Source organism: Scyliorhinus torazame, chromosome 10, assembly GCF_047496885.1.
Source record: "Scyliorhinus torazame isolate Kashiwa2021f chromosome 10, sScyTor2.1, whole genome shotgun sequence".
NCBI lineage: Eukaryota > Metazoa > Chordata > Chondrichthyes > Carcharhiniformes > Scyliorhinidae > Scyliorhinus > Scyliorhinus torazame.
Window position 1 is genome coordinate 13,009,237 of NC_092716.1, and position 22,204 is coordinate 13,031,440.

At 46.1% G+C, this 22,204-nt stretch overlaps 1 protein-coding gene across 2 annotated transcripts in view; it reads left to right on the forward strand.

Annotated features, from left to right (window-relative positions):
- The first annotated feature begins 4,302 nt into the window (after positions 1-4,302).
- The window catches only part of cdh8 (cadherin 8), a 271,443-nt gene continuing 253,541 nt past the window's right edge, over positions 4,303-22,204 (forward strand). Inside the window, exon 1 of one of the 2 annotated variants that reach the window (XM_072517821.1) lies at positions 4,303-4,601. The gene's annotated coding sequence lies outside the window, so the exon portion shown is untranslated. Of the gene's footprint in view, positions 4,602-5,967; positions 6,092-22,204 lie in introns of those variants that run through there. The other variant, XM_072517822.1, reaches the window with a different exon arrangement.

Genomic DNA, 22,204 nt, shown 5'->3' on the forward strand with positions numbered 1-22,204 from the left:
TGTCCTTGTCCAAGGGTAACCGGCACACCAAGGACGGATGAGGATCAACAGTGTGATCCACCACGCTTCGCGTTCAGGATCAAATGGACGGGATGTAGCCATCTGGGGTGGCCACTTACAAAGGATCCCAGGAAATATGGCCACCTGCAAAGGACCATGGGAAATATGGTCAACCCAGGACTCAGACGCTCAGAGCTTATGTATATTGGCAACTCAGATAATTAGATGCTATCGAAACCCCCAGCTACTTTGCATTCTAATGGCCAATTTCCCCAGAACAAAAGACCTGCACTCAGGTAACAGATACAGAAACAGACTCATCGGCGCCACTCTCTTTGCCCAGGGAGTCCAAAAAGCCAAGGTCAATGACCGCTCAGGACACGCCCTGCCATCAAGGCACCCGCCCCTTTATTGGCCACAATTGTAGGCAGGAAACGAAGCCTGCCGAATTATTGGGTCCAAAGCTAAGAATCGCCCAAAAGAGTGCCAAACCCCAGAAGGATAAAGAGAGACACTGCCATGTGTTCAGTCTCTCTTGGCCCCGGCACTCGGTCTCTCTTGGCCCTGACCTATGCCTAAATCCAAGTGAAATATCATGACCAGAAGACAAGTTCAAGACCAACGATCATTACCAGACGGATGAGCCCAGCAGAAACTAAGTCACTTCACCAGACCCAGCCACATAAGATCCGAACAAAGGCCTTGTTACTCTGCATAAAGCCGGGTGCCAGAAGTTAAGTACAGGTTGTTGTAGTGTTAGGTGTAATTTAGCTTGAGGTGTTTTATGTTGCATGTCAACGAAATTCTTGTATGTAAATAAACTATCATTGAACTTGAACTAATTAACTGGTTGTTTGGACTTTGATCGATATCCGGTAAAACCTTGTGGTGGTATCATTTGATACCTGCGACTCTGAAAAGCAATATCATCATTAATAACTGTCATATCAGTATCTAGTTAAAAAGAGCAACATTATTGGTGTCTCCGGTGCGAATTGGCAACATTACTGGCGTCTCCGGTGCGAATTGGCAACATTATTGGCGTCTCCGGTGCAAATTGGCAACATTATTGGTGATGCTGGTGGGATAGTATTCCACTTATTAAAAAGAGCAACAACACTCAGTCATATCAAACCATCGCCACCAACAATTCAACCGGAAAACCCATCGCCATCATTAAAAGCCAACTAGGGATGGACAAAGAATGCCATTCTTGCCCTTATCCTTGGAGTGAATGAATTCAGAAAAAATTAGAATAAAGAACGTAAACGTTAGCTGGGTCTGCAGTCCATGATTGTGAGTCAGTGATTCCTCCTGACAAGTGTGTGTAAGTCGTGCATTCCAGACCATAACAATATCAGGTGAGGCCAGAGTCAGGCTGGGCCTTGCTGTCCAATCCCCTCCCATCAACGTTGAATAGAATGCCAACTCCCACCATCTAACCTCATGCATTAATCCCTGCTATTAAAGATGGAAAATTGAAAGGGGAAGAAAGATCCAAAAATGTATCGGTGGAGAACAACACCCCAATACGCAGCGTTACTAATGCACAGCTCCAAAACTAATATCAGCTCTTGACAACTCGATTGGAAGCTAAAATGTAGATATAGCTTCAGCAAAGCAAATGTAGAAGAAGGTGAAGCAGAATTTGCTAATGCACAACTTAGAGCAGCAAAGGTTAAGAGGAGATTTTGTGGAGGTGTTCAGAATGGTGACTGGCTTTGGTAGAGTTAATGAGGAGAAACTGTGTTCTGTGGCAACAGGGCCAGTAACCAAAGGGCACAGATTGTGTAATAAAGGGCATGGGCTTGCAATTCTCTTTTTTTTTTTGTGAAGTCAAATAGTAAATCTTTGCAAATCAGCATGAGCTGAGCAGTGAATTGCAATAATGACCAGGACTCTGAGACATTTGGCGCTCTTTATTTCTTGAGGGAGTCTGTCAAACTTCACAGTGCCTACGGTGGTTTGTGCAGCCATCCCATCCTGTGTTAGCTATGGCTCAATGGGCATCACTCTTACCTCTCTGTCAGAAGCTTGTGCGGTCAAACTCCAGGGACCTGAGCACAAGGTCTGAGCTGACACTCCAGAGGAGTGTTACTGTACTCCAGAGGAGGACTGAGAGAGTGTTGCGCTGATGGAGGTGCCATCTTTGAGGTTGAATATTAAAGTCAGGCCCCATCAGGCCTGTCAGGTGGAAGTTAAAGATCCACTATTTCAAAGGAGGGTGGATGGATGGGTTCTCTCTGGTGAGCAGGCTAATCTTTTCCCTCATCCAACATCATCAAAGAGAGAGATTGTGTTCGAGAGACCGGGCTGTGTGCAAATTGGCTGCTGCGTTTCCGAACTCGCAACAGTGATTATACTTCAAAAGTATTTATTTGGCTGTTAGGTGCTCTGGGATGTCCTGATGTCATGGAAGGTACTCTGTAAATGCAAAATCTTCTCTTTCTTTCCTCATAAGAGGTCCTGCCAGGGTTGATGTTGCAATGAATTTTTGACTCCTTGGTCTCTAAGCAGTGAACTAATGAATATTTAATCTGGGATACTTCACGACCTGTCCCGTTGTTGAATGATTAATCCATGGATTACTTCAATCGCACTCCCCCGATCCTCCTACTTTGTGAAGGCATTCCCTTCATCAGTTTGAGTTCATGGCTTTCATCCTTCAGTTTCTGCCCGTGCTTACTTTTTCCAATTTGTTCCATTGTCCAGTGTGAATGCGTTTGGATTCTTCAACTCAGAGTAAGAAGTCTTGGAAAGCTAGTTTAAGAGTGGGGTGGGCAGATGATAATCCCAATTCTGATGACATGTGGGCACCTGGTCCCTAAGGTGAACGTCTTTGTATCCACCAGGCTGAGAATGCCCAACTGCTTGCTGCCTGTCATCCCAAAACGTGCATGTGCATCTGTGTGTGCTTGAAGCTGCCTGTGCTGTGTAATGCATCTAATGGTGTGTATGTGATTCCGTGAATAGATGATTCGCTGTGAGCGCGGTCCACATGCACATTGTATGTGTGACTGAACATGACTGTGTTTCCATTGTCGGTGGGCATGTTGTGCCATTCTTTGTATGGCCATCTGGGTGAAGGTATTTCTGTGTCGGTATGTTTGTTGCCCCTTTTGTGCCTCGCAAGTGTGTATGTCTGTGCACGAGTGTGAGTGTGAGTCAAGCCCCTGTGTGACACACTCGTTGAGTGTGAGAGAACAGGAGCGGCAGACTGTGAGTTGCTGCCTTTACACCTGTGGGTGGGTGTGGACAAATAGGTGTGCCTGGGGTGGTGTGCGTCACACGTGAACCTTTCTTCCCACAGGTGGGGATGTGGGTGAGCTCCGAGGAGCGGTCCTCACGCTACCTACAGACGAGACGCATCAATGATCAATGATGACTTACTGCGCCGAAGATTATTCCCCAGTCAACTTCACATCCGCATTCCCAATGACAAAAAAACACTGCAAATGTTATTTTTTTCCAGAAATCGGTGTGAATTTAAATCCTCAGGCCCGATTTGTATTACTAACCTGAAATGGCCTTCACTTTAAGCGATTGTGAATTCACCATTGACACTGGTGAGGAAGTGTGGGAGGCGGGTGGGGGAGTATCTGCTTCCCGTACGATTAATTTCATTGACAATTACATCGAATAACAGAAATCTCCTGATATCCCAGCCGCCGGGCTCCGTGTTAACTTTAATTGCACTCCAGTCAGTCCAGGGTCCATCGAAAGGCTGCCATTGAGAAAACTTGCTCCATCAAACATGGAATGTGACCGCAGTGTGAGTGTAAAAAAAAACCAACCCCAGCTGTTTCGCTGAGGAGCGAACTGTGTGAGTTTAAGGCGGCAAATAGTCAGCAGTCGGCTGTTGCAGATGACGGATTGTTGTCCTGGTCGAGAATAGTGTCCGCTGCCTGGGTTGTAAAGTTGCTGCTGCTGTGTGTGTGCGTGTGTGTGTGTGTGTGTGTCTGTCTGTCTCCCTCTTACACACACTTCGCGAAAGAGCTCGCATTAATTACGGAGCTCCAGACCTTCCTCCTAACACTCCAATAAGAGCTGCCAGGGGAGGCTCCCAGCTATGGAGCCTCTCCCAGCAGTTCAGGAGATTCAGCTGTGCAGCTCAGACATTTTTATCACTGGAGTTATTTTCAGGATCCCTTCGGCCAGACAGAAAGAAAACCACTGAGCATTTTGTTGTTGTTGCAAAACCAGGGGATGGCGGCCGGGGGGGGGGGGGGGGGGAAGGAGGGAGGGAGTGGACTGCGAGAGAGGTGGTGGAGGGGTGGGTGGGGGGGGGATGAATTGTGAAGATCTCTCTCTGTCTGTCTCACCTACCCAGACATAGGCGAACACTTGGGAACGAGATGGTTGCGTTCTGTGTGAATCAGGAGCGGCAGCAGAAAAAAAAACTGGACGTGGCATTTGTGCTGGGAGGAATCACATGGAAGCCACACTGATCCATAACAAGTAGGTGAACGGACCACCTTCGATTGTCACTGCTGCATTCCTCGCGAGCAGCAACGCATTTCCCCCCGGTTGCTCGGATTCTGCTGAAGACGTTAAAAGAGAGGGAGAGAGAGGCTTTCTGAAGGATCCCTCTGTCGAAGAAGGTAAAGTCTTGTGTTTGTGTTTTGTGTGGTTGGGGGGGGGGGGTGTTTTTGGGGGGAGTATGTGTAGAGTTTGCGTGCTGCGAATGTGATTTCATGATATTCGCTCTCCCAGTGAAGGCTGGATTGATTGAGGGTGGAGAGAGGCTGACGGAAGGGCTTTCTGATGGGGTAGGGGCTCTGTTCAAAGTTACAGTCAGGCTCCCCAGCTGTAATGATTGATTCCCCCCCTCCTCACACACACACACACACTCTCTCTCTCTGGAGCAGTGAATTCCATCAATGTAGCATCAGGTCTTCCTGGGACTGAACGTGTCCGCTGGTCTGTGTGTCAGGGGGGACCAAGGCTGTTACAAAATCCATGCTGGTGTCTTCCCCGTTCACCGATGTAGATTCCGGTGATGGTGTTGTCTTTTTGACATATCACGGAAGGAAGGGTCTTTGCCGTCAGTGTTGTCGCCTAAATGTGGGGGAGAGCTGGGGGTAAGAGTCCAACTTTCAACTATGATTTTCACTCTCTCCAGTGAGCTCTCTGGTCTCTTGCTTAACCCACCTTCTGTCCAGCTTCATCTTTCTATGGAGAAAATACCCCCTTCCTCCTTTCCATCTCCCTCTGCAAGTACTCATTTGTATGTTCTGATCTAAGTCAGACCGTATTGGGGTACATAGAATGTAAAGGGGGCTCCAACAAGACAACCCCCCCCCCCCCCCCGCCCCCCACACACACACACCCCAGCCGGTTCACAACCTGGCCGGTTACTGCCATTCCAGACAACTCAACTTGCATCAAACCCGATCTGTGGAGAGCTAAGAGCCATTGATCTGACCTCAGTATAAATCACCCCAACCGTTTAAGTGTCGGCCACTCAAATGGCGCCATCAAGAGATACAGGCGTTCTGGTGATATATATTATATAATGATCACATATACTCGGGATTATATATCTATGGAATTGGAAATACAACATGGCGTGGCGTCCCGGGGTGTGGTGGTGTCACACTTAGTCCCCCGATACATCATTCAAAGAGGCTGCTTCAACCCTCCCCAGCCAATTTGTTTATAGAAGGACATTGCATCAGTTCTTTAAGGACTTGGGTTCCCGATGACCAAGACGGTTTTTTTTTTTAGATATTCTAATAGTTCAGAACCTCCATAAAACCAAGCACCGACTTGCTGAGAGTGGTTGCCAATGATCCCCCAGGTCTCATTCATTCGTTCTCCCAGTTCTGGCGGCGCTCCTTCCATTAATGACATTTCGCAGGAATGGAGACATTAATATGGAAGTGAAAAATGGTCCAGGCGTTTTAACTTCAGCCAGTTCAGAGATGTGCCCCTTTGCCAGAGACACAGACCAGGCAAGAGAAGGCAAAGGGGTCAAACGCACACCCAGCACAACTAGAAGTGTTTTTATTGTGTAAATTCATCAGCGCGTCACCAAATGTATTGGAAATATAACGAGGACCAAAGCTTCTTTTACGACCTAGATTTACAGGTAGGAGCGTTCGGGTTCTCAATTGAGAGTAAAGTTGACAATCTGTCCATTTTAAACTGATGTGGGCAACTTTCCTAACATCCCTTCGAGGTGACCGAGACAATGATCCTTTCAATCCCCCAAAACACGGGAGCAGGGCGCCCGGGAATATGCTGGTGTGTGCACCCAGCCATCCACAGACCAGTGACCTGGGGAATGTCCATCTCGCCACCGGCTCACACCGTCACTACCACTACGCCTGTGTGTATCTGCCCTCCTCCCTGGTGCATTTGGTCTCCAGTCTGAGGTCGGCGCCATCTGAATTCCCGCCGACTTCCTTGGCGAATGTTTGCAATTTGGCTGTTCGACGAGGTGGTAAAACTTGCAGAACCGCAACCTTCCCTCGGGTCGTTTCGGCCGAAAATGGTTCAGTTGGGACCCGGGACAAAGTTAGGGATTGCCCTCCACCAGAACGGGAATAATGAGTGAATTGGAAAGACTTGTTTCCGAAGCAGTCTGACGACTAGGGGCCGTGTGTGGCTGGAACTAAGCGCAATTCACCGCGATTGTTCAGAGACGTCAGGGAAAAGTTACTGAGCGCTGTTTTGCTCATTAACAGCGAATGCACTGGACACTTGGGTGGGAAAAGTTGAGTTCTGGCAAAATCTTGTGCAAACACAGAGCAATCGCAGGTTTAAATACCTCCTATCCCCCTCGAAGCAAAGCGTCCGAAAACTAAAACAGTTAAGCCTCATGTTCGAGAACCGTGAGGCGGTTAAATATTGCGACGTGAAATGATGGATCAAGAATAATCTGTGCACATTCCCCGGGTCCCGAGTAAATGCCACAAACGGGATTGCAGACAGATTATTGTTTCATGTGGTGAATGCACTGTATCCACATTAGCTCTATCACCCTCTGTATTACTGCAAAAAAAAACAGTGGCACACACACACTTGAACAAGGTCAGGTATAACCAAAAAACAATCCCATTCCTATAGCTTCAACATCTGATCACATCAGACTTCTCTTCTGTCTGAAAACGCCGCCTTCAAAAAAAAATCATAAAGTGTGTTAAAACCCATTTAGCAGTGAATGCATTTGAATCTATTAACCCCCACTTTAATTAAATATGTAGCAGTGAGAGTTACACAATGTATAGCTGTCACGAATGAAAGGCTTCAGAATCCAACAATCAGCTTTGCCACTGAAAATTTAAACATTAGAACTGAACGGTGGACAAACATAATGGTGTGCACAGAATGTAGTTTTAATCCTTTTTTCTTTTCAATTCTGCTTTAATTGCAGGGTAAGTATTGCAGTGAAAACGCTGACAGTAAATAATCCTGAAGCAGTATCTCAAGCAGGTCGGTGTATAAGATGGGGCAGGTGTGGGTAGGTTGTGGGTGGGTGGGTGGGGGGTTGAATATAGCAATTCACCAGCTTTTTACATGGGGGGCTCAATAGATGTGACAGACTAGAAACCATTTCACATCTGCATCCACTCTGTCAACAGCAAGGGCAATAAAGATGTATCGTGCATTGAAATGAGAGCCCATTACTGTGGGTGTGAATTAAAAGCAAGAGGCTGGAAACATTCAGCAGGAGTGGCAGCATCTTGTGGAGAGGGACACAGTCCATGTTTCGAGTCTGTATGGGTCTTCTTCAAGGGCAGGTAGTTGGCCTTTGTAATTCTTGCATCCCTCTTTGCTCTCTCGCCCCATTTTGTTGAGCCACGGCGACTTCAATTGAATGGGCGCCCTTGGGGTGTGAGCCCACACAGTGGCTGATGGCAGGCTCTGTTTGATCAGCAAGGGTGTTGGGGCTGGGTGGAGGTGGCTGGGGTTAGGAGGGGGCCGTGGTGGATTGGAATAGAGACGATCTAAGCTTGAATCTAACCCTGTCCTCACATACCGTCCAGCCAGGTCCACCGTCAGGTGGGAGCCTCGGATCGAAGTCAATGGCGAGATTTGTGAAGACCTTTACCCACAGCGAGCCCCATTCACATCAATAGTACAGCCCAGACTTGCGCTGCATCTAGCTGGGGGGGGGGGGGGGGGGGGGGCTTATGGAAGGACGCAATCCACAAGTGTAATTTTGCCGCAAATTGGCCTCTTGTTGCACATCCACTGAGAGGTCTACACCCATGGAAATTGGGATAACTTTATCATATGTCCTAAATAACTGTGTCAACAAGAAACCGACATTTTAACGGTCCTAAATGTCTTACTAGCCCAGAGGCTTCATCCTTATCTGTAACGTTCCTCGTGCTTTCTACATTGGAAACCACGAGCACGATGTTCTGAGAAAATGCAAATTTGTCAGATATTACTGGTGGAAGGAAATTGCTAAGGACCAGTGTTAAGGGCGATCCTGAGGGGTCTCGGCCAGTGATGAGATTTCACGCCTGGATACTGACTGCTTGTGATGGATGAGCTGACTATAAAGAGTTGCAGGGAAGTGACACAGACTTGTGGATTCCGCCCCTCCCCCCAAAAAAATCCCAAACCTTAATTCTTTGTTGCATTTGAGAAATTCTGTCTCATTTGGCCCAATCTTCAGGAAAGTTAAGATACAGACTAAAGGAAGGGCAATTTACCTGAAATAGGGTGCTCAGTATTTTTTGCGTCATTCGACTAAGGGGGTTCTTACTAAAAAATAATGTAATGGCTTACACTTCATGGCATATGTAATACTAATTCTTAAGTACATAACAATACATTATGCCTTCCATATTTATAAAATTCCTGTTTGTGTTATTGTTGCTGGATATACACATTTTACATATACTTAATTTAAAATTATACTTCATTGTACATTTAAAGATCACAGTATGAATTAATAAGGTTTTAACTTGCCCACACATAATAAATTATACATTATGTCTTACACGACTTTGATATTTATTGCATTTATTGTACATATTCAGTGGGCAACAGCAGTCCTGTAAAAGTAATATGAAGAATTATAAATAGTATGACAGCAAGTAGATATAATTGAGGGCACTAAATCACAACAGCAAAGTTCAAGCAGTTAACCCAGTTTTATCTGAACCCCAAAATGAGAATGTAGCTTTTAAACTGCTTCCATTGTCCGCTACTTGCTACAACCTCTGCTGAGACATCAGGAGGGGTGCGGGATTGGAATATGTTCTGACTGCTTTTACAGGCTGCAGCCATCGTGGCAATTCTCGACAGCTATTGTGCGATGTTGTCGTCACTGAGGGATTAATAATTGCGATGTAATCTCCACTACCGATAATTAATGGTTGATTACTGGGGATAAAATGGTCAATATGTATCGAGCCATCTCACAAATGTTACAATTACCAGTTAAAACTCGTTTTCAGCCAGATTACAACCATTGTATCTGTTACATTTTGTGAAAATACAGTGAAGAAGGTAAGGGATGTAGTCAAATTAAAAAGGCACATGTGCAACAATACTTGTATTTAATAGCATTCCATCATCTCAAGATGTTGTAATGTAAAACACATTGCACGACATCAATGATTAGTTAATCATTATTGAGTATTTTTGATGAGGCAAGAATGTTGAATAGGATGTCACTTGGATTTCCTGCATTTATTACAATAGTTGGATATTTAACATCCACTTAAATCACCATGCAGGATGGTAGCTTGGCACCTTAGCTGAAGGATGCTAACCTCTGATAATGCCGCAGTCCCTCATTACAGTGTTAGATTGTTAGCTTAGATTGTGTATTTATTCTGATGCTGGCTTCGACTCCATAGATTTCTAACATGGGGCATGTGCACCATGAATTTTGTCAGTTTAACATCGAGGATGTTAGAGGTGGCACGTGGCACAGTGGTTAGCATTACTGCCTTTGGTGCTGAGGACCCAGGTTTGAATCCTTGGGTCACTGTCCGTGTGGAGTTTGCACATTTTCCCCGTGTCTGCGTGGGTTTCATCCCCACAACCCAAAGATGTGCAGGGTAGGTGGATTGGCCATGATAAATTGCCCCTTAATTGGAAAAAAAAAATTATTGGATACTCTAAATGTAAAAAAAAACCATAGAGGATGTTCATCACCGCCCCAACCCCCCATTTTTAATTTGATAATTTAGTCACCTCATAATAGCATTTATGCCATTGTCCTTGAGAAGGTACAGAGAGGAGCAACAAAGAAGTAAGAAGGGCAGGTTTAAGAAGTTAGGAAAGCTTTTTTCCAAAAGCTGGACATTTTTTAGCCTTAACTGAAATTTTCAAGATTAAGGAAATTTAAGGTATTGCCAAAATAACCAGAGGGCAGGTGAGATTAAGTTTTTTGCTCAGTAAGTTTGTACAATCGGTGGGATACTCTGGGTGATTGAAGTAGGTTGATTCGAACTTTCAAAAGGGAATTGTATCCATATTCATAAGCGGGGAAAATAGCATTGTGGGGAGAAGAAGGGGAGTGGGACTAAAGAGGGCTTTTTCCCATGCTGGCATTGACATAGTGGCCCAAATGGTTTCACGATTCAATTATATTATAAATATCACAAAAAAAATGATCCAGGGAAATTCTTTATGGCCAAAAACTTTCAAGTACCACAGAACATTCTAAAAAAAAGGATATTTGACATAGGTAAGGAAGAGGGAGCAAAAACATTTTGGGTAAATAACAAGCAGAGGGGAACAGTTTGAATGGGGTAAAGGCAACTATACAAAGGTAATTTGACAACATTTATTGGCAAACTTCACGGAATGGGAGGGTGATTTAATATAGTCGCACTTCTCGTCATGTGTTACAAGAGAAAATAAGAATTGAGATAAATTGTAAGAAGGTGGGAAATGGAAAATAGGTGAGATGTGTCAAATATAAATGAGATTGTTGGAGAAAATGCCCTCTTCTTCCTGTCATTAGAAGGGAATCCTATTTTCTGTATCGAAGTTGCAATTATGTTTGTCCAATTAGACATTTCTTCAGACCGCTATTTCATGAACGGGGGGAGAAAATTGCCTGTAAGAAGTGCAGGTAATTACCATGAGCCCCAGAGAACCTGCCATTCACTGTTCCAGGTGCTATACTAACCTATTGTATTATTCCCAAACAATCCTACAGTTGGACAAAATGTGCAAAAATTGTGCCGCCAATTTGCTTTTGCAATTTAGTTTGCTAACGCCTGACAAATGTTCACTCATTGATTTCATCACTCAGAGAGGCGAGACTTTAGCAACAGCTCCTTGCCTCTCTTCAAGCAAACCAAGGTGGGCATGAAGCCGTAGATATATGTGTTCTTTTACCTACCCTCCCAGTGTGAAACCATTGCTCCAACACAGAGCCTCATGCTCAGCTTTGTGATGGAGACCTGTATTCAATGATAGCAGCAACATACATTTATGCAGCACCTTCAGCTCAATAAAATGTCCAATGTCTACACAGAAACATTATCATAAAGATTTGACACTGAGCCACATAAGGATATGTGAGGTGATGAAAAGGTTCGTCAGGGATCATTTTCAAGGAGCACCTTTAAGGTAGAAAAAATGTAAAGGAGTGGAGCCTTACAGGGGGGGGGGGGTGGGGGAGGGGGGGGGGGAATTAAAACCTCAGCAGTTGAATGCAGTGCCATCAATGGTGGAGCATTGAAAATTGGGCATGCGTTAAAGACCAGAATTACAAGGAAGCTGAGATCTCAGGGGGTGAGAAAGCATACAAACCCTACAGCGCAGAAAGAGGCCATTCGGCCCATTGGGTCTGTACCCACCCTCTGAAAGAGCACCCTAACTAGGTGCACTCCCCCCCCACCCAATCCCTGTAACCCCTGTGCATTGATCATGGCTAATACACCTAACCGACACATCTTTGGACTGTTCGAGGAGCCGGAGCTCCGGAGGAAACCCACGCAGACACGGGAAGAAAGTGCAAACTCCACACTAGACTGTCACCCAAGACTGGAATCAAGCCCAGGTGCCTGACATTGTGAGGCAGCAATGCTAACCATAGTGCGGGACAGGTGAGGTAGCAATGCTAACCATAGTGCGGGACAGGTGAGGTCATGGAGGGATTCGTATACAGGGATGAGAATTCTAAATTTGAAATGTTTTTGGTTTGGGAGGCATATAGGTATGTGGAGCACAGAGATGATGGGTCAATAGGACCTTGTGTGTGATAAAAGGAGTTGCACTGGACATCATATGCCATGCCAACCAGTTTAATCCAAACTCCAGTGATGTACATGCAGTCCCATCACGAACTGCCTAATTAAGGTCCTCTTTTGAAGATCTTGGACAGGAACTGTAGCACAATGGTTAGCACTGCTGCCTCACAGTACCAGGGACACAGGTTCAATTCCAGTCTTGGGTCAGTGTCTGTGTGGAATTTCTCTCTGTGTCTGCCTGGGTTTCCTCCAGGTGCTCCAGTTCCCTCCCACAGTCCAAAGATGTGCAGGTTAAGTGGATTGGCCATATCTTTTTATTAAAACAGTAAAAAAAATATATGCAAGGCCAAACGGTACAAACACTAATTTTGTGTTGGAGAAACAGGGTACCCACCTCAGTACCAATGTATGGGGAGGGGTGGGGGGGTGGATACTCTGATTATTAAAACAGTTCACAACACATTTCTACAAAAAACAAATGGTACAAGCACTAAACTTTGCGCTGGAGAGACCAGATACACTTACCTTTGTACCAACAGTAGGGAAAGGAAGCGGGGCGGGGGGGCAGGGGTGGGGGGGGGGGGCAGAGAGGGGAAAGTAGGGTGATGGGGAGGGAGGGAGTCAGGGTGTTGGTGGAGGGGGAGTGCCCAATGGGACACGGCCTGAACTATCTGCAGAGGCAGAAAAACAAAAGTACTGCTAAATTGCCCTTCAGTAAACAATGAAGGCAGGTGAGGTGGATTGGCCATGCAAAATTGCCCCTTAGTAAACAAAGCTGAGCAGGTTAGGTGGGGTTATGGGGATTGGGTGGGGAGTGGGCCTAGTTGGGGTTCTCTTTCAGAGTGTCGGTAGAGACTTGATGGTGTCAAATGGCCTCTTTCTGCACTGGAGTGATTATATGGTTCTTTGGTTAACTGTGGCCATCTCCGATAGAGATCCAAGAATGGGCTGGTGTCTGCCACACAGCACTGCTTGCCTGCTGCAGCCTCTTCCTCTATTCAACCACAAAGAGAGTTCTCACTCGCCCCTGACGACTGAAATATTGATTAGACTACCACATTTGACATCTTGATGAATTATTGCAGGAAAAGGATACACTTAGAAAGTTTGTGGATCGAGGCATCTAGTTTGAAAAGAATAAAGAGAACTTCAGGCGACATCTAACCATGTTCTTGGCCAGGGTCCCACCATGTCGGTATTAAGGAGCACATTCCCCAAAGCATTAACATCATTATTAAAAAATCATAAGTGGCTAGCTTTTATCAATAATCACTCTGACTTTCACACAATTGCAATCACGTTAATAGAGTCACATTTCAGTGTGCAGGAGCCAGTCAGATTCTTCTGTACGAGCTGTGACATAATCGGTGGCAATTAATCTTCTGAGAAACATAGCCAGCAATTAATAGGAAATAAATGGAATTTGTCGTTCTCTGCTCAAATTATTATTTAAAGAAAAAAAGCTTCCGTCCCTTCAATTAGCAATGACTACAAGGAATTAGCTCAAGGATGAGGATTTGTAAATGAGAATGTGTTTCGCTCCCCAAACAGGCTCAAAGTAAATCTCTTTAATTCCACCCCCCCCCCCCATTAAATGACAAAAGCAAATATTTCTTTAGAGTGGAACAGGGGGGTGCTAAAAGATAAATTAAATCTGGCCAACTCCCCTGGAACGGGCATGTCAGCAGTCGGTGGCAACTTCAGCCTCGTTGCTGCTATCGGTTTGTCAGTATTCACGAGTAAATCAGTTTTTGACTGGAAATGCCCATTTATCATTTATCTGATACCGCAGCAGGCTCAGGAATCCTGCAGATTGAGTCTCTCAGACCAAACTACACATTAGAAACCCAATTTACTGTGTCTACACCTCAACAGGAATCAGAGACTGCTCTTTGTAACCCTTCCCTCCTCTGTTGATACTGAATAGTTCTCTGGGTGACGGCAGGATCTCGCCAAACTGTTCATTTTCACTTTGCAGTAAGTGTTCAAGGACCCTTCACTCCCCGACATGAAGGGTCGCAAGGTGGGGAAGCACAAAGGCCAGAGATGGGGCTTCACTGTGCAAACCAGGTTCTCTCATCACGCCTGCAATTGAGGGAGATTGTGTATTTGGGGTCGCTGGGTTGCTGATTAACCCCCCCCCCCTCCTACACAATCATGGGCGTGAGCACCACAGTCAAACCCTCACTCAACGTCCACACACACACAGGAATGGGCTATTCAGCCCCTCAAACCCCTTTCTCCATTCCCGCTGTCATGTCCAGTATTTCAATTCCAGTTTTCCCCCTCTAATCTGTTTTCTTTGACATGCATAGAATCATAGAATTTACTGTGCAGAAGAAGGCCATTCAGCCCATCGAGTCGGCGTCAGCCCTTGGAAAGAGCGCCCTACTTACGCCCATGCCTCCACCCCATACCCGAAACCCAGTAACCCCACTTTATCCTTTTTGGATACGAAGGGCAATTTAACATGGCCAATCCACCTAACCTGCACATCCTTGGACTGTGGGAGGAAACCGGAGCATCCGGAGGAAACCCACGCAGACACGGGGAGATCGTGCAGACTCCGCACAGACAGTCACCTGAGGCTAGAATTGAACCCGGGTCCCTGGAGCTGTGAGGCAGCAGTGCTAACTACTGTGCTACCATGCCTCCCCTCCTACTCAATAAAAAATGCCATGCTTCAGCACAGTGTTCAGCACTAGATCAACACAGGCACCTTCCTCATCCTTGCACTGAACACCACACTGCCTCATAGATTTCTCAAAAGTCACCGTTGGCAGCTTAAAGGCCTATTCAAGAAAATATATAAATTTACCTTTTTTTTAAACCACGTATCAAATTAAGATGCAGGAGCGGATTTTGTTTTTGGTTATACATTGGAAGTTGGAGGAATTACATTTGTGTTGGGTGGGGTTACTGGCTTATGGGGATTGGGTGGAGGTGTTGACCTTGGGTAGGGTGCTCTTTCCAAGAGCCGGTGCAGACTCGATGGGCCGAATGGCCTCCTTCTGCACTGTAAATTCTATGAAAATTCTATGAAATTCTATGATATAGCCACTTTACCCACCTCAGCAGCGTCCAAATCGCTTTACCAAGTCGTTTTGTAGCGCCGTTGTTGTGATGTGGGAAAACACGCAGCTAATTTGTGCACAGCAAGTTCCCACAAACAGTAATGGGATAAATAGTCAGCCGATCAATTTCCAGGTTATTTTTACTATTCATTGACAGGGAATGGGCATCGCTGGCCAGCATTTATTGTCCATCCATAATTGCACTTGAGAAAGTGGTGTTGAGTTGCCTCCTTGGACTGCTGCATGCCATGTGCTATAGGTACATCCACAATGCTGTTAGGAAGTGCGATAGACTGTGGTGCAACAGGAGGATAGGAACATGCTGGTTTCAGTAATAATCTTTATTAGTGCCACAAGTAGGCTTACATTAACACTGCATTGAAGTTACTGTGAAAATCCCCGAGTCGTCACATTCCGGCACCTGTTCGGGTACACAGAGGGAGAATTCAGAATGTCCAAATTACCTAACAGCACGTCTTTCGGGCCTTGTAGGAGGAAACCGGAGCACCCGGAGGAAACCCACGCAGACACGGGGAGAATGTGCAGACTCCACACAGACAGTGACCCAAGCTGGGAATGAAACCTGGGTCACTGGCGCTGTGAAGCAAAAGGGCTAACCACTGTGCTACCATGCCACCTAAGGGGTGAACTCCATATTTCTTCTTTCAAGTAGTGCTATGGGATATTTACTGCCGCCTGAGAGGGCAGCTCGAGCCTCAGAAGTTACGAACATTTACAAATACTGGATTAGCCTCAACTGAAGTATTGGAATCCATTCTGGACACCACACTTCAAGAAACAGTGGAAAGAAATTGAAGGTGGTGCAGGATTGATTTGTGATAACAGTTTGGGGGTGAGAGACTTCAGATACATGGATAGTCACGTGAAGAGGGCACACAGTAGGTCACATATTTCCAATGCGCTGTGCTAATGCATTGTTTAGCAATTTTGCAGCTCTTCCTGGAGGCTTTTCCCTGCTTGGCTGGTGCTATGTAACTACAAACCTGAAGAAAAAAATGTTTTAATAAGAGCTCTGTCTCACTGAGGAGACCTCAGGCCAATCCACATCCAACAACCTGCGCTGAAAACTCTGCTCACGTTTTGACAGCTGAGACAAATTTCACTGAAACGGCAGAGATAATCCAAAGCATTCCAAATAAAACAACCACCAACATTCTTAAAATAGCATCAAATTGCCCTCTCTCTGAACGTTAACAGGTGCTTAAAAAAATTCTAGAATCTGGATCCGAATCCACACCTTTGCCAGGAACGAACCCGAGCTTCCTTTGGCAATTCGGTTTCTGTGCACAAGGTTCTCATTGAAACCGTCCACTAAGGTTTGAGACATACAGACAAACAGGCAAATAATCGGAGTGAAAACATTACGTCCTTCCTTCAGTGCAGAGGTTAGATTTATTATCACGTGTACCGAGGTACAGTAAAAAGTATTGTTCTGCATACAATCCAGGCAGATCGATCCATACATGAAAACATAGAACATATGATAAATATATGAGGATGCATGATGAAAATACATAAACATAGACAGCGGATGAAATATACGATATATTATGCTAAACTGTAGAGAAGGTGCGTAGGGGCTGGTTTAGCACAGTGGGCTAAACAGCTTGATTGTAATGCAGAACAAGGCCAGCAGCGTAGGTTCAATTCCTGTACCTGCCTCCCCGAACAGGCGCTGGAATGTGGCGACTCGGGGCTTTTTACAGTAACTTCATTGAAGCCTACTTGTGACAATTAGCTATTATTAAAAAATCAGTTCAGTCCATAAGCCCACAGAATGTGGGCAGCACGATAGCACAGTGGGTAGCACTGTTGCTTCACAGCTCCAGGTTCGATTACCGACTTAGGTCACTGTCAGTGCGGAGTCTGCACGTTCTCCCTGTGTCTGCGTGGGTTTCCACCGAGTGCTCCAGTTTCCTCCCACAAGTCCCGAAAGACGTGCTGTTAGGTGAATTGGACATTCTGAATTCTCACTCTGTGTACCCGAACAGGCGCCGGAATATGGTGACTAGGGGCTTTTCACAGTAACTTCACTGTAGTGTTAATGTATGCCTACTTGTGAGAATAAAGATTACTTTACTTTCAGATCAGTTCAGACCCCAAGAGGGCCATTCAGGATTCTGGTAGCAGTGGGGAAGAAGCTATTTTTGAATCTATTGGTGCATGTTCTCAAACTTTTGTGTCATCTGCTCGATGGAAGAGAGAATAACCCAGGAGGGAGGGGTCTTTGCATAGGATGTCCACTTTCCCAAGGCAGCGGGAGGTGTAGATAGAGTCAATGGATAGGAGGTGGGCTTGCATGGTAGACTGGGCTGTACTCACAACCCTTTGTAGTTTCTTAGGGTCTTGGGCCGAGCAGTTGCCATGTGATGGAGCCAGATAAAATGCTTTCTATAGGACATCTATAGAAATTAGTAAGAGTCATAATAATAAAATAATAATAATTGTACATGTAGGCTTGCATTAACAGTACAATGAGTTACTCTGAAAAGCCCCTAGTCGCCACACTCCGGTGCCTGTTCGGGTACACGGAGGGAGAATTCAGAATGTCCAAATTACCTAACAGCATGTCTTTCGGGACTGTGGGGGGAAACCGGAGCACCCGGAGGAAACCCACACAGACACGGGGAGAACATGCAGACTCCACACAGACAGTGACCCAAGCCAGAAATCGAACCTAGGACCCTGGCGCTGTGAAGCAACTGTGCTAACCACTGTGCTATTATGCCGCACTTTGTGCCGTCATTGTGGACATGCCGAATTTCCTTAATTTCCTGAGGAAGTATAGGTGCTGTTGTGCTTTCTTGGTCATAGTGTCGACGTGGGTGGACCAGAACTGATTGTTGGTAATCTGCACTCCTAGGAATTTGAAGCTGTCAGCCATCCGGGGCTGGTTTAGCACAGGGCTAAATCGCTGGCTTTGAAAGCAGACCAGCAGCACGGTTCAATTCCCATACCAGCCTCCCCGAACAGGCGCTAGAATGTGGCGACTAGGGGCTTTTCACAGTAACTTCATTTGAAGCCTACTTGTGACAATAAGCGATTTTAATTTAATTTAATTTCATCTCCACCTCTGCACCATTGATACCGACTGGGGTGTGGCCAACACTTCACTTCCTGAAGTCGATGACCAGCTCCTTAGTTTTGCTGACATTGAGGGAGAGATTGTTGTAATTGCACCATGCCACTCGGTTCTCTATCTCCCTCCTGTGCTCTGACTCGTCATTATTTGAGATCGGACCCATCACGGTCGTGTCACCAGCAAACGTGTCGATAGAGTTTAAGCCGAATTTTGCCAAACAGTCACATGTGTATCAGGAGTATAGTAGGGGGCTAAGTATGCAGCCTTGCAGGACCCCGGTACTGAGGGTTGTCGTGCAGGTGTTTTCAGTGTTTATCCTTACAGATTGTGGTCTGTGGGTCAGAACGTTGAGGATCCAGTTGCAGAGGGAGGAGCCGAGTCCTAGATTTTGGAGTTTCGATATGAGCTTGGCTGGGATTATGGTGTGAAGGCGAAGCTGTAGTCAATGAATAGGAGTTTGACGTAGGAGTCCTTGTTGCTGAGGTGTTCTAGGTATGAGTGTAGGGCCAGGGAGATGGCGTCTGCTGTGGGGCGGTTGTGGCAGTACGCGAATTGCAGTGGATCAAGGCAATCTGGAAGGATCGAGTTGATGCGTCTCATGATCAACCTCTCGAAGTACTTCATAATGATAGATCTCAAGGCCACCGGTCGGTAGTCGTGGAGGAACTTTGCCTGGTTCTTCTATGGCATCGGTATGATGGTGGTCTTGCTGAAGCAGGTGGGAACCTTGGAGCGGAGTAGGAAGAGGTTAATGATATCTGTGAACACACCCATCAGTTGGTCCATGCAGGATCAGAGTGCATGAACAGGGACTCCGTCAGGACCCATTGCTTTCCATAGATTCACTTTCGAGAAGGCCAATCTAACTTCTAAGACTGTGACTGTGTGGGTATGGGTGTGTCCGAGACTATTGGGGTGGGTGACATCGGTTTGTTGGCTTCCTGTTCAAAAAGTGCATAGATGCATTGAGTTCATTGGGGAAGGGTGCTCTTTTGCTGGAGATTCTCCTCGTCTTTGCTTTGTAGCCCATTATATTTTTAAAGCCTTATTACAACCGATGAGAGTCCGGGTTGCCATTTCTGTGACTCCAGCTTAGTCTGGTGTTGTCCCTCGGCGTCCCTGATAGTTTTGTGAAGGTAGTACCTGGATTTCTTGTCTAGGTCAGAGTCACCTGTCTTGAATGCCTCAGACCTGGACTTCAGTAGGGAGTGGATCTCCCAGTTAAACCATGGTTTCCAGTTGGGGAACGTATGTACTACCTTATTTGGCATATAGTCCTCGACACACTTACTGAGAAGTCCGTGACTGTGGTGGTATACACGTCTAGGTTGCCGCCGGGTTCTTGACTTTGGACCAGTCCACTGACTCCAAGCAGTCAAGTAGGAGCTCTTCCGTTGCCCCGGACCAGTATCGCACAACCTTCTTGACCGGATCCTCCCGCTTAAGTTTCTGCTTGTGTGCTGGGAAAGGAGCACCATCTTACGGTCTGATTTTCTGAAATGTTGTCGGGGACCGAACGGTAGGCGTCCTTGATGGTTGCGCAGCAGGGGTCGAGGACGTTAGGACTCCTGGTGGAACAGGAGGTGTGTCGGTGGAATTTTGTCAGGACACACTTGAGGTTAGCCTGGTTGAATTTCCTGGCCATGATGAACAAGGCCTCCGGATATTGCGTTTCCAGTATTTTTATAGCAGTGTACAATTCGCCAAGCGCCTTCTTCACTTCTGTCTGAGGTGGGATGTAAACCGCCGTGATGATGGCAAAAGTGAACTCCCGTGAAAGGTAGTATGGGTGGCACTTCATGGTCAGGTATTCCAGTGACGGGGAGCAGTAGTTCAGCAGGGTCACCACATCCGCCACTAGGAGCAATTGATAAGGAGGCAAACCCTTCCACCCTATGCTTTGCCATGCAGTCCATCCGGTGTATTGAGAAACCGTCAGGTTGTATGGCACAGTCCGGTGAGGCGGGGGTGAGCCATGTCTCCGTGAAACAGAGCACACAGCAATCTCTTGCTTCCCTCTGAGCGGCAAGTCTAGCTTTAAGCTCGTCGAGCTTGTTTTTGATCGCTTGAACGTTTGCTCGGAGTATGCTGGGGAGAGGAGACTGAAATGTATTTAGTGAAGCTGGATTTGTTCTCTATGGAGAAGAGAAGCTGGGAGAGGATATTTAATAAAAGTGTTCAGAATCATGAAATATCCAGACAGGAATAAAAGCAGAAAGTGATGGGAAAGCTCAGCGAGTCTGCAGCAGCTGTGGAAAGAAAAACAGTTAATATGCAGCTGTTATAACCTGCCTGGAGCTTATTGGCTGGGGTCAATTGGTTACCCCATGATTTTGGGGGAATATGAGCTCCCCCAATGAGTGTGGGGGGGGTAATCGTTAACCTTTTGCCTGTATAAATAGAGCTGGCCAGTGTGGTACCGGCAAGAGAGAGAACCAACAGTGAATGAGTGGTGCTGTGTAAATATTGTTGAAAATAAAGTTACTTTCTGTTTGACTCTACAAACTCGTGCTGGATTCTTCGTGGGCCTCACAAAAGTGGATTGGCCATGCTAAGTTTCCTCTCGGTGTCCAAAGATGTATAAGTTAGGTGGGATAACAGGTTGGGTGATCTTTCAGAGGGTTGGTGCAGACACGATGGGCCTACGATGCACTGTAGGGATTCTCTGAACATTTTGAGTCCAATATGACTCTTCTTCCGAAAGAATTGAAACGTCACCCCAGTTTCTCACTCCACTGATGTTTCCAGACCTGCTGAATTTCTCCAGCTCTTTCTGTTTTTGTTTCAGATTCACAGCATCCACATGATTTTAATTGTTGTTAAGGGTAGGGCAGAGTAGGTAAGGAGAAGCTATTCCCCATTTCAAAAGGACACCAACTTTAAAAAAAAGAAATTGAGAGTACCCAATTCATTTTTTCCAATTAAGAGGCAATTTAGCGTGGTCAATCCACCTAGCCTGCACATTTTTGGGTTGTGGAGGCGAAACCCACGTAAACACGGGGAGAATGTGCAAACTCCACACTGACAATGACCCAGAGCCGGGATCAAACCTGGGACCTCGGCGCCATGAGGCAGCAGTGCTAACCACGTGCTGCCCCGAAGAACAGCAATATAAGGCAAAAGAACTAGAGGCGACACGAGGAAAAACTCTTCACTGCAGTTACTGGTTAGGAGATGGAATGCGCAGCCTGGGAGCGTGGTAGTGGCCGATTTAATCGTGGCTTTCAAAAGAAAAGAAAATAATTATGTGAAGGGCAATAAAAGCTCTCTGGCTGCAGGCAGAAGACAGCAGTGGAACTAGCTGAGTTGGCCTTACAGAGAGCTAGCACAGGCTGGCCTCCAGTCAATGATTCGATTTCATTCGAGGGCTAGCATCTCTGACAGTTCAGTGTTCCCTCAGTACTGCAGTATGTCAGCCTAGCTTTTATGCTCAGGTGGTTTGGGACTTAGACCCACTGCCAATCCTCGAATCACAAAGCAAAAAAGAAGCTGTTTAGTCCATTATTTACAGAGTCATAGAGGTCCACAGCATAGAAAAGGCCCTTCAGCCCATCACATCTGCACCGGTCAAAAACAACCACCGAACTATTCTAATCCTATTTCCCAACACTTGGCCCACAGTCTTGTATGCCTTGGCTTCACACGGGCATTCTAAATACTTCTTAAATGTTCTGAGGGTCTCTGCCTCCACCACCCTTTCAGGCAGCGGGTTCCAGACTCCCACCACCCTCTGGGTGAAGAAGACTTTCCTCACAAACCCCTAAACCTCCTGCCCTTTAATTTATACGCTGATTCTTTGAAAGAACGAGAAAATTAGTTCCACCTTCCTGTTTTTTCCTTCGTAGATCTTC